This window comes from Silene latifolia, unplaced genomic scaffold, assembly GCF_048544455.1.
Source record: "Silene latifolia isolate original U9 population unplaced genomic scaffold, ASM4854445v1 scaffold_557, whole genome shotgun sequence".
Lineage (NCBI taxonomy): Eukaryota > Viridiplantae > Streptophyta > Magnoliopsida > Caryophyllales > Caryophyllaceae > Silene > Silene latifolia.
The window spans coordinates 15,514-25,761 of NW_027413468.1; the positions used below are offsets into that span (position 1 = coordinate 15,514).

The window sequence follows — 10,248 nt, forward strand, 5'->3', positions numbered from 1 at the left end:
TCATGGGAATTGATCATACAAATATGTTCTCAAATTATAAGCAAGCAATTATTGTTGTGATGGATTGAGTTGGTTTATATCTTACAATCCTAGGAAAGTTTGGGTCCCGGAGCCGAATCGATTAGATTGTACAACACCTACAAGTCGACTTAGTCTTCCCTACTCAACAACATGCATGGTCTAATGAGACTCGAGTTGGTTTATGTCTTACAAGTCTCATTGAAAAGATAGGTGATGGGTAAAAAATGCAAGGATTCATAGGCTCGCATTTCATCAAACATAACATGTGCATGAGTTGAGATCAAAACAAGCAAGCAAATAAACCATGAAAGCATATTAATTTAAGCATGAATCATTCCCCATGTTGGTTTCCCCTAATTACCCATTAACCCTAGCTAAGGAACTACTCACTCATTATCATGTTGAACATGCTAGCAAGGTTGTCAATCATACCAACAAAGTGAAACATGATGAATAAATGAAAGTAATTAACAATAATTAAAAAGGGATTAAGAGAATTATAACTACTAATGATTCCAATAATAAAGCAAAGAATAAAAGAAGTACTTGATGCTTGATTGAGAGGTTGTCAATCTCCCAATAATAACCCAAATAATCTTCAATTACCCAAAATAAAGGATGAACAAAAGAGAGATTAAGGAAATAAAACTTATATTAAAACTTGATTAATTGTTGATTACAAAACTAAAGAGAGATTTGATTGATATTAACTACACTAGAGATTGCTAAGAAGAACATGCTCTTCTAATTAGACTAATGGGGTATTTATAGTGGGGATTAGGTGTAGTAATTAGGGTTAACTAAGGGCTTAAATGACGATTAAGTCCCTACTTAAGGAAACGCCGGTATTTTTGGAAGGATGGGCATCTTTCTTTGAAGCTTGAAGAAACGAAGTTGTGTTGCCTTGGAATCCGTGCGTCTTAGGCACGAGACGGCCGGATTCGAGAGTCTCTGCCCGGGCGTCTTTGGGAGAAGACGGGCGTCTTCGGTGTTGCTGCCCGGGCGTCTTGGGTAGAAGACGCACGGATTGTGGAGGTGGAGGACGGGCGTCTTCTAGGCAATCCGCACGGATTGCTGGACAGCTTCATTTCTTCTTCTTTTCTTCCTTTTCCTTCATAAAATCCTTGGGGATTTCCTTGGGAATGCAAGGATCTTTTCTCATCATTGTCCATCTACTATAGTATGTACAAAGGCCTTCTAATCTTGTCTCTCCTTGATGCTTGGTCATTGAATTCAATCAATTTAGTCTCGTTTTGCCAAGAAAATGCAAGGTTTGCACTCCTTTCCTACCAAGGACACAAAACCTCAAAGAATATGCAAAACAAAGAATTAAAGACAATAAATGACCCAAATATGCACTAAAAAGCATGGGAACAAAGCTAATTCGGACACTAAATATGCTCTAATTATGGTCACATCAAATATCCCCAAACCGAACCTTTGCTCGTCCCGAGTAAAGAGGTGACAAAGACTAGGACCATTATTTAAACTAACCTAATAAAATAGCCGATATGAGACAATTAGCGGGTCTCACTCCGCCCCTTCAACTCACAACAAGACAACCATGAGGTAGGATGCCTTCTTGCAAGGCAAGGTGGGTCTTGCCAAAATGGTGACACATCCAAACATTAAGCACATAAAATCAATTAATGGATTCATCTACAAAAGAATAGCCACTCTCCTCATCTAAGTGGCGGAAATTATCTACAAGGGAAGCAATTCAAGGGTACACACTCCTTCATAGATGTGATTTGTTCAAACTACTAATCCTAGAAGGATACCAATAAATCACCTCCAAATTGTGTCAAGCTAGGGTACCTTTGTCCTCAATCGTTAAATGCTTTTGTCAAGAGTAGACTCCCTATGGTGTTAGAAACACTGGAGGATCGCGGAATTCCCCCTCTTGCCTAGACAAGAGGAAGGGTCGTCCCCTCTCTATCATGCACAAAAATGGATACGATGGATAAAGGGATCGATAGACATTTGAGTTTCACTTTGGGAGTTTGCTTTGTTGTTGTTTTTTCCCCCCAATTTCATGTGGCATATAACATTTGAGAACACTTTCTTTTGCCATTTCTTTTTGATTTTTGGCATTTCAACACTTGACAACTTTTCAACTTTTCTTTGCATTTCTTTTGAACATTTTTAAAGTCAACCCATATGTAGTGAGGGTGGCTTATATTTGAAGCTTTAAGAGTTCTATTTTTGCTCCTCTTTTCATTTGATGCATTTTTGCAAACTTTCTTTCACTTTTCATTTCATTGAACTCAAATTGATTTCATTTTGTGCCCATTCCCTTTGATGACAAAAATATGGTAGAACATGGATGATGGAGGATGCATGGTTTCAAGGTTCACCTTGGAATAAACGGTAGCCAAGGAGTTATCACCACAAGGTACTCTTGACTAGGCCTTAATCCATGGGTCAAAGGATACTAGCATGACACATCCTAGGGTGTTTTACAAGTATTCTAACAAGCAAAGTCTTAAGAAGAAAAAGCATCTACTAGGGCCTATATACACTTGTCAAACTTCCCAAGTAGACGGTTTCGCAAAATTTTCTAACATGCAACTACATGCCATGATGCAACTAACATATAAACATCCTAATGCAAATGATTCTACCAACTAATATGACATATACACTAAATGCAAGTCCTAAGTTCACATTGTTATACCGCATCAATCAAAATAAAGCCACATAGTCATTAACATAAAGAGGAAAAAGGAGATTGGAAAGATCATACCATGCGGTCTTCAATATCCTCATGTCTCGGATGTGGCGTAGTCGATCAATGTGAACAAGGATAAGACAAACACAATATATACATGCCTACACTACAATGGAAATGAACTTGTTTTTGGTTTTTCAAATTTTCAAATTTTTATGGTTTTTTCGAAATTTTTCAATTTTTTTGGATTTTTGAATAAAAGTTAAGTTAGAATTCCCCATCCCCACACTAATATGGGCATTGTCCTCAATGGCCAAAATGATGGGAAATCATGCAAGCATGATGCATGAATTCTACATTAAATGCAAGCTACACTAATCTACACTACATGATGCATGAGTTTTTGTTTATGACGGAGAGGATAATTTAGATTACCTCCCGTTGTGTATGCACGTACTTCCCCAAACCGAGTTAGACATTATTTCTAATGTCTTAAGGTTGGGTGTAGTTCATGCACACACGATGCAATGCATGAAACTAAATTTGTCATTTTGGATTTTTGAAAGTGAGAACAATAAAATAAGAACACCTCAATGGGGCCGAGGTGTTAGTCCTCTATGTTGCTAGGACTACCAATCATGATCAAGATAAAGTAAAATAAAACAAAGAAAGAAGTAAGCAAACCTCAAGAGGGTAGGAGCCTCCAAAGCTTGCTAATCTTCCATCATATCATCACTATCATCATCTTCCTCAATAGAAGTGGACTCATCACCACTTCCCTCTTCACTTTCTTGTTCACTTTGTTCATCATCCTCTTCTTCTTCTTCACTAGCCTCTTCATTATCATCATCCTCATCAACCGCATCACCAACAACCTCATCGTCACCCGGAATCTCAACCCTAGATGCACTCGGAAAGAAGACTTCCCTATCCGCCCAACTAGGCAAAGGACATGAAGGATCAAGTAGTCCTTGCCTAGCTAAATGAAGGAGGGGTGGATATTGGGCTAAGTAAGCATCTTCCCGATCCTTGAAGGCTTGCTTGTGCATCTCTTGCATAAGAAGAGTCATATAATCATTTCTTGCTTCAACACCTTCCGGTTTGAACTCTTGGTACTCGAAAGGATAGGGTGGTGTGACAATGGAAGAGGAGGGTATTTCAATTTCACCCTTTTGTTGTCGGATAATGTATTCGGCCTCTTTTGAGAGGGGAAGGAGATAGTTGGTCCGATGGACACTTAAACGACAAATCTTAGAATGCAAAGTAAAAGATCTAGCCTCACTAGTGATTCATCCATACTTGGTGTCAAGAGGGTTATGAGAGACCCACTTGTATTTGTTTATCATAGCATCAATATTAATGAGATGACCACCCTTTTTCGCCACATACTTGCTATCCTTGTTGAAGTTTGGATCAAAGTACTTAGCCAAAAGAGTGACTAGACCTCCATTCACAATAACGGTAGTGACTTGCTTCCCACAATCAACATTTAGCCATCTATCCACCAAAAGCCTTAGAAAGTTGAAAGGCTTGGTGAATTCCCTTCCAATGTTTAAGGCCGACTCAAGAAGAACAAAATCGAGCTTGGTAAAGTGGTTGGTGTCTTTTCTTGCAATGATGGTGTTTCCAATGACCTTGTGCCACACTCTAATGCCCGGATGGTGGACTAATAGAGCGCGACTAGCATCATAGTTCTCAAATTTCCTTCCGGAAATCGCCTCCCAAAGAGGGTCGGGGTCATACTTGCCAACATTCTTGAAATAACTATGTGAATCATCAAGACCCAATGCTTTACCCATTTCCTCAAAGGAGATGCGCCTACTAACATTAGCTAGGCGGAATTCGATGCTTTCCATGGTCTCTACCTTATTAACTTTCAAAGAACTCAAGAATTCTAAGATAAGGGAGGGGTATGTCAATTCTTTTGTTGCAAACAATTTTTCCAACCCCATGGCTTTAAAGAAGGCTTTAGTTTGCTCAAGGACACCTAACTTATTCAAGGCATCTTCACAAATAAACTTGGTGGATAGAAATGATTTTCTAGCATACTTGGCAAAAGTTTCCCTATGGGATTTGGAAATGAAAATTACCTCCGGATAGTTCGAAAGTTGAGCAATTTCCGGAGTAGTTGATGTTGTTGCTTCCAAGGGAGGTTGTTGTTGTTGCACTTCCAAGTTTGAGCTAGCTACCACCATAGCCAATGAGGCTTTCTTTGCTTGAAGACTCTTTTGTCTTGTTGAGAGTGCCTTTGCCTTTGGTGCCTTTGTTGCTCCTTTTGTCCTTGCTATTGATGCTTGAACCAAGAAAAGAGTGAAAATATTCAATTTCTAAGTATACCCAAATCGATTTAAAGATGAAAGGCTTTGCCTTTATAAATTCAAAAATCGACTCAAAGGTTGAAGATTTGTTGCTTGGTTTGATTTTTGTTGAAAGAGGAGTGATTAATTTTTGTTAAAATGATGTTTTGATTTGATTTTGATGAATGTGGTTGAGGAAATTTTGTTTTTGTGATGGAGAGGATGAGAGTTTTGAGTTTTGGGGTTTAAGGGTAGTGTTATGAATGAAGGAATGAAGAAATGAATGTGGGAGGGGTTTATAAAAGACCCAAAAAATCGATTGTTCTGTCTGTTCTGGGCTTCTGTCTGTTCTGGGCTTCAGGAATCTCGCCTAAAGACGGGCGTCTTTCAGCAAAGACGGACGGATTGTTCAGCTGCGGGACGGGCGTCTTTCACTGAAGACGGGCGGATTCCTTTTCAGGGATTTTTCTTGTTTTTCTCAGCCAAAAAGACGGGCGTCTTCTCTTGCAGGACGGGCGTCTTTCTGGAGACGGACGGATTCTTTATCAGGACGCCCGGATTCGTTAACAGTCCCAAAATTTCAAAAATTCAGCTCAGAGGGACGTGCGGATTCGGACCAAGACGCCCGGGTTGCCTGAACACGGGCGGATTCTCTTGAAAACGCTCGGATTCTTCCCCTTTTACCCGGATTCAGTTCCATCCGTGTACTTGCATATCCCTTGTCATTTTTCATTCTTCTTCATATCTCGTGTTCTTCATTGTGGGGGCACTACTAAGGCATGAATAGCCTAGGAAATTGCTATCCCCACACTAAGCTAAAGCACTACACATCAATTGAAATCATTAGTCCCTCCCTCACTTCTCTCAAAAATGATAATTATCTTGATCAAAGTATAAAAATCCAAAAATGACAAAAAATGCAGTATGAGAATTAAAATGCGAGTTAGGGAGTTAGAAATATTTACAAATGGTGGTTTAGGGAGGACTCCACCAAACTCTCATTCTTGGTGAGATGTCAAGGGGCATGTCCAAGGTGTTGTTGATGTTGCTCAACACCTTGAAAAAGTAATCAAAAGCTTGTTCATTATCATGATAAAGGTCTTCGATAGACCTTTGCCCTTGTTGTCGGTCTTGATCGATGGCATTACCAATGTAGGGATTGAAAATCCCTTCAAATTCGTCGTCCCAAAGACCACAAACTTCATTAAGTTGGTCATTAAAAATCTCTTGATTTGATGGAGACAATTCTCCTACTTTCTTTTCTTGGCCAATGAGGCCATCTTCTTCCTTGCTTGATTTTGATGAGCTTTTCAAGCTCTCTTTGCTACAATTCTCTTGCTCTTTGAATGGAGAATCTTCAATTTTCTTCTTCCATTGGAGTTCCGACTTCTTCCTATCATCCTTCCGGCTATAATGATCAATCATAAAACATGGTTCAAACGGGAGCGCTCATGGTCTTTTCAAGATTGAAAGTTTCTTCTTCATATCTTCGTTAATATGTTTGAAAATAATTTGTTAATCAAATAAAAGTTGATATTTAAGTATTTAAAGTAAAAATAATTCAAAGAAATATAATTTTATTATATTTTGAAGAAAAGTATTTATTTTGATAGTTTTGAAATGTTTAAAAATAGTTTAAACCGTGGAATCGGGGGAAAATGACAATTCTTTTGAACGTTGGGTAAACGAATTTGGAAATGGGTGGTATGAATATTCAATTTTCTTGTAATCCCGACACAGTTTAATTATTATTGAAGCGAGTCAAAAAGAAAAACCGACTCAAACCGCTCTCCTCCTTTCTTTCTCCCTTTGAAACCCCTTCCCCTTCCATTTTCTGATTTTCTTTGTCTTCAACCTTCTAACATGTTCTAATAAACACAAATCACATCTTCACAAAAATGATTTTAATTTCTTATCTTGATCAAAGTGAGATACAAAAATTTCAGTTTTCAAAATGACAAAAATGGGGACTCGTATATTGTAGAGGATAGCGGCTAGTTGTTGTTAGGGTTTGAGTGCTAATTAAAATGAAAGATCACATGTTGTGTTGTTTGATGTTTTATGATTTTTGTTTGTGTAGAATGTTTAAAATATTTGCATGTCAATTGTTAGATTAAATTATCAAATGGTGGTTTAGGGAGGACTCCACCAAACTCTCATTCTTGGTGAGATGTCAGGTTTATTAATGACATAGTTAGTATGAGTACACTTTGAATTGAATCATTTTAGTAAGAAAAATTATGTTAATGGTAAAACTATGCTTTGATGTTGATAGTTTCAAAATGAAAACACCTTGAAAAATGTTTTGTTAAATCAAAAAAAGCTTGTTGATTATCATGATAAAGGTCTTGAATGATTTAGATAATCGGCCTTTTTCTTGTTTTAGGCCATTTATCAAGCTTTAGTTTACATGTATAGCTTATTGAATTTAATAGTGTCTTGTATTGTAGAAATGGCCCTAGTTTCCCCTAAAGCCTTTAATAATGTTAGGGATTGAAAATCCCTTCAATAGACATTTATATAGTCTTTCACCAAAGACCTCTTATGGTTAAGTGGGTGTCATTGACTTGTGTGGTGAGTCTTGTGTGGTGTGGGTTTAAGTTGTCCTGGGACTATCATAGATAATAAAAATCTCTTGATTTGATGGAGACAATTCTCCGATTACTTATTTACTTTCTTTTCTTGGCCAATGAGGCCATCTTCTTCCTTGCGAGTTTGATTTTGATAAGAGCTTTTCTTTGATAAGCTTTCTTGTATGGTGATTTTATGAACTGTAAAGGTCTCTTGCTCTTTGAATGGAGAATCTTCATGATTTTAGTTTTCATAGGTTAGATTCCATTGGAGTTACATGTTTTACTACATGTTACTTCCTATCATCCTTCCGAATTGTGGCTTTCGTGTTTGTATAATGATCAATCATAAAACATAAACCTTTTCACTTTGGTTTTGTATATAATTTGAAGGGACATATGTCTCCCTTTTCTATGTTGGTTTGTATCTTATATTTGTCTTTAGTTATGTATGTAAATTAGTTTATACTTTCGGGGTTTTGACACTCTTCTGAGTTAGATAGGTTGTGAATGGTTTAGGAAGAAAAATTTTTGAAATTGCGGGTTTTGACTAGTTGAACCATTTACAAACCCACAGTAGAATTTACGTAATTATTTAAGGCTAGATTTAAGGGTGTCACACTCATCTCCCACTTTTAGAGTGAGCTCTCCATGTTTTACATCAATCACCGCACCCGCGGTGTGTAAAAAATGTCTTCCTAGAATGATTGGAATGTTGGAATCTTCTTCCATATCAACAATGACAAAGTCCACCGGGATGAAAAATTTCCCAATTCGTATGGGAACATCTTCCCATATCCCTAATGGTGTCTTCGTCGATCTATCGGCCATTTGGAGTGTGATATTGGTGCATTTAAACTCTCCCATCCCCAACCTTTTACTCACCGAGTACGGCATAACACTCACACTAGCCCCTAGATCACACAAGGCTTTGTTGATCGTGGTGTCGCCAATGGTACACGGTATTGAGAAGCTTCCCGGATCCTTGAGTTTTGGAGGTGAACTCTCTTGAAGTATAGCACTACTCACCTTAGTGAAGGCTATAGTCTCAAGCTTCCGGATCGACTTCTTCTTTGTGAGGATGTCTTTCATGTATTTCGCATAGGCCGGCACGTGATTGATTAATTCCGTGAAAGGAATTGAGACTTCCAAATTCTTCACAATTTCCATAAATTTTCCAAGTTGGTCATCAAATTTGGGCTTGGCTTGACGACTTGGAAAAGGAAGTCTAATCACAATGGGCTCCTTCTCTTTGACCTTGCCTTCATTTTTCTTTGAAATTTCTTCTTTTGATGATTCTCCATCCTTGGAGTTTTGCACAATTTCTTCCTTATCACTAGCTTCCACAACTTCATCCTCAACTTGCTTCTTCGGTGCTTCATACCTTGTACCACTCCTCAAGTGAATGACACTAACCGTTTCATGTCTTGGGGGATTACTTTGAGGTGGTAATTGCCCCTTTTGTCTTTGTGAGCTTGAAGATGCTAGTTGAGTCAATTGGGTTTCCAACATTTTGGTGTGAGCTAGGATGTTGTTGATGGTGGTTTCTTTTTCTTGACTATCTTTTTGCATTTGAGTGAAAAATTCTTGTTGATTTTTTTGCATTTGAAGGACCGCTTTTTGAACATCAAAACCTTGGTCATTTTGTTGATTGTATGGAGATTGATTTTCGTAACCTTGGTTTTGGTTGTAAAAGGGTCTTTGATTTTGGTTTCTCATGGGAGGTGGGGTGTATGTTGTTTGAGGGTTTTGAACATTTTGGCTTTTGTATGAGAGATTTGGATGGAATTTGGTGTTTTTATTGTAATAGTTTGAATAAGAGGTACCACTCTTGTATGCTTGGAAAGCATTCACTTGTTCAATTGTTCCCCTACATTCACTTTGGTCATGTCCCAAAGTTCCACAATTCTCACATATCCCACTTGGGATTGATGAAGATGCCGTCATGGCATTAACATGATGCTTTGGTGATTTTGAGGCTTCTTCAAGTCTAGTCATAGCTTTTTCAAACTTCAAATTGATGGTGTCAATGTGAGCACTAAGTTGAGCACCCAATTGAGTAACGGAGTCCACTTCATGCTTTCCTCCTCTAGTAGCCTTGCGAGGTCTACTATATTGTGAGTTATGGACCGCCATTTCCTCAATTTTGTTCCAAGTTTGATTGTCATCAACTTCGGTGAACATTCCATTTGATCCCATGTTGAGAATGTTCCTTGAATCTTCATAAAGACCGTTCCAAAATTGTTGTACCAAGAACCACTCGCTAAGTCCATGGTGAGGACATGAGCGACAAATTCCTTTAAACCGCTCCCAAGCTTCATACAAAGATTCTTCATCCCTTTGCTTAAAACCCGTAATTTGAGCTCTTAGCATGTTAGTATTTTCCGGTGGATAGAACTTTTTGTAGAAAGCTAGAGCCAACTTTTTCCAAGAATCAATTCCGAGAGTGGCCTTATCAAGGCCCTTCAACCATTGTTTTGCGGTGCCAATTAGAGAAAAAGGAAATAAGACCCATCGAATTTGGTCTTGAGTTACACCGGTTTGAGAAATCACATCATAATAGTCACAAAAGGTCTCCATATGAGAGTGAGGGTCTTCACTAGGCATCCCCCCAAATTGGCTTCTTTCGACTAATTGGATAAATGCGGATTTGGCAATAAAATTTCCGGTTAGATGTTGTGGTGTGGGA

The 10,248-nt window shown here is 38.2% G+C and overlaps 1 non-coding gene across 1 annotated transcript; it reads left to right on the plus strand.

Annotated features, from left to right (window-relative positions):
* Positions 1-9,825: 9,825 nt before the first annotated feature.
* LOC141639704 (small nucleolar RNA R71) lies at positions 9,826-9,932 on the plus strand. Its single transcript, XR_012542632.1, has one exon. It is a non-coding gene; the product is annotated as a small nucleolar RNA R71 (small nucleolar RNA).
* The last annotated feature ends 316 nt before the right edge of the window (positions 9,933-10,248 follow it).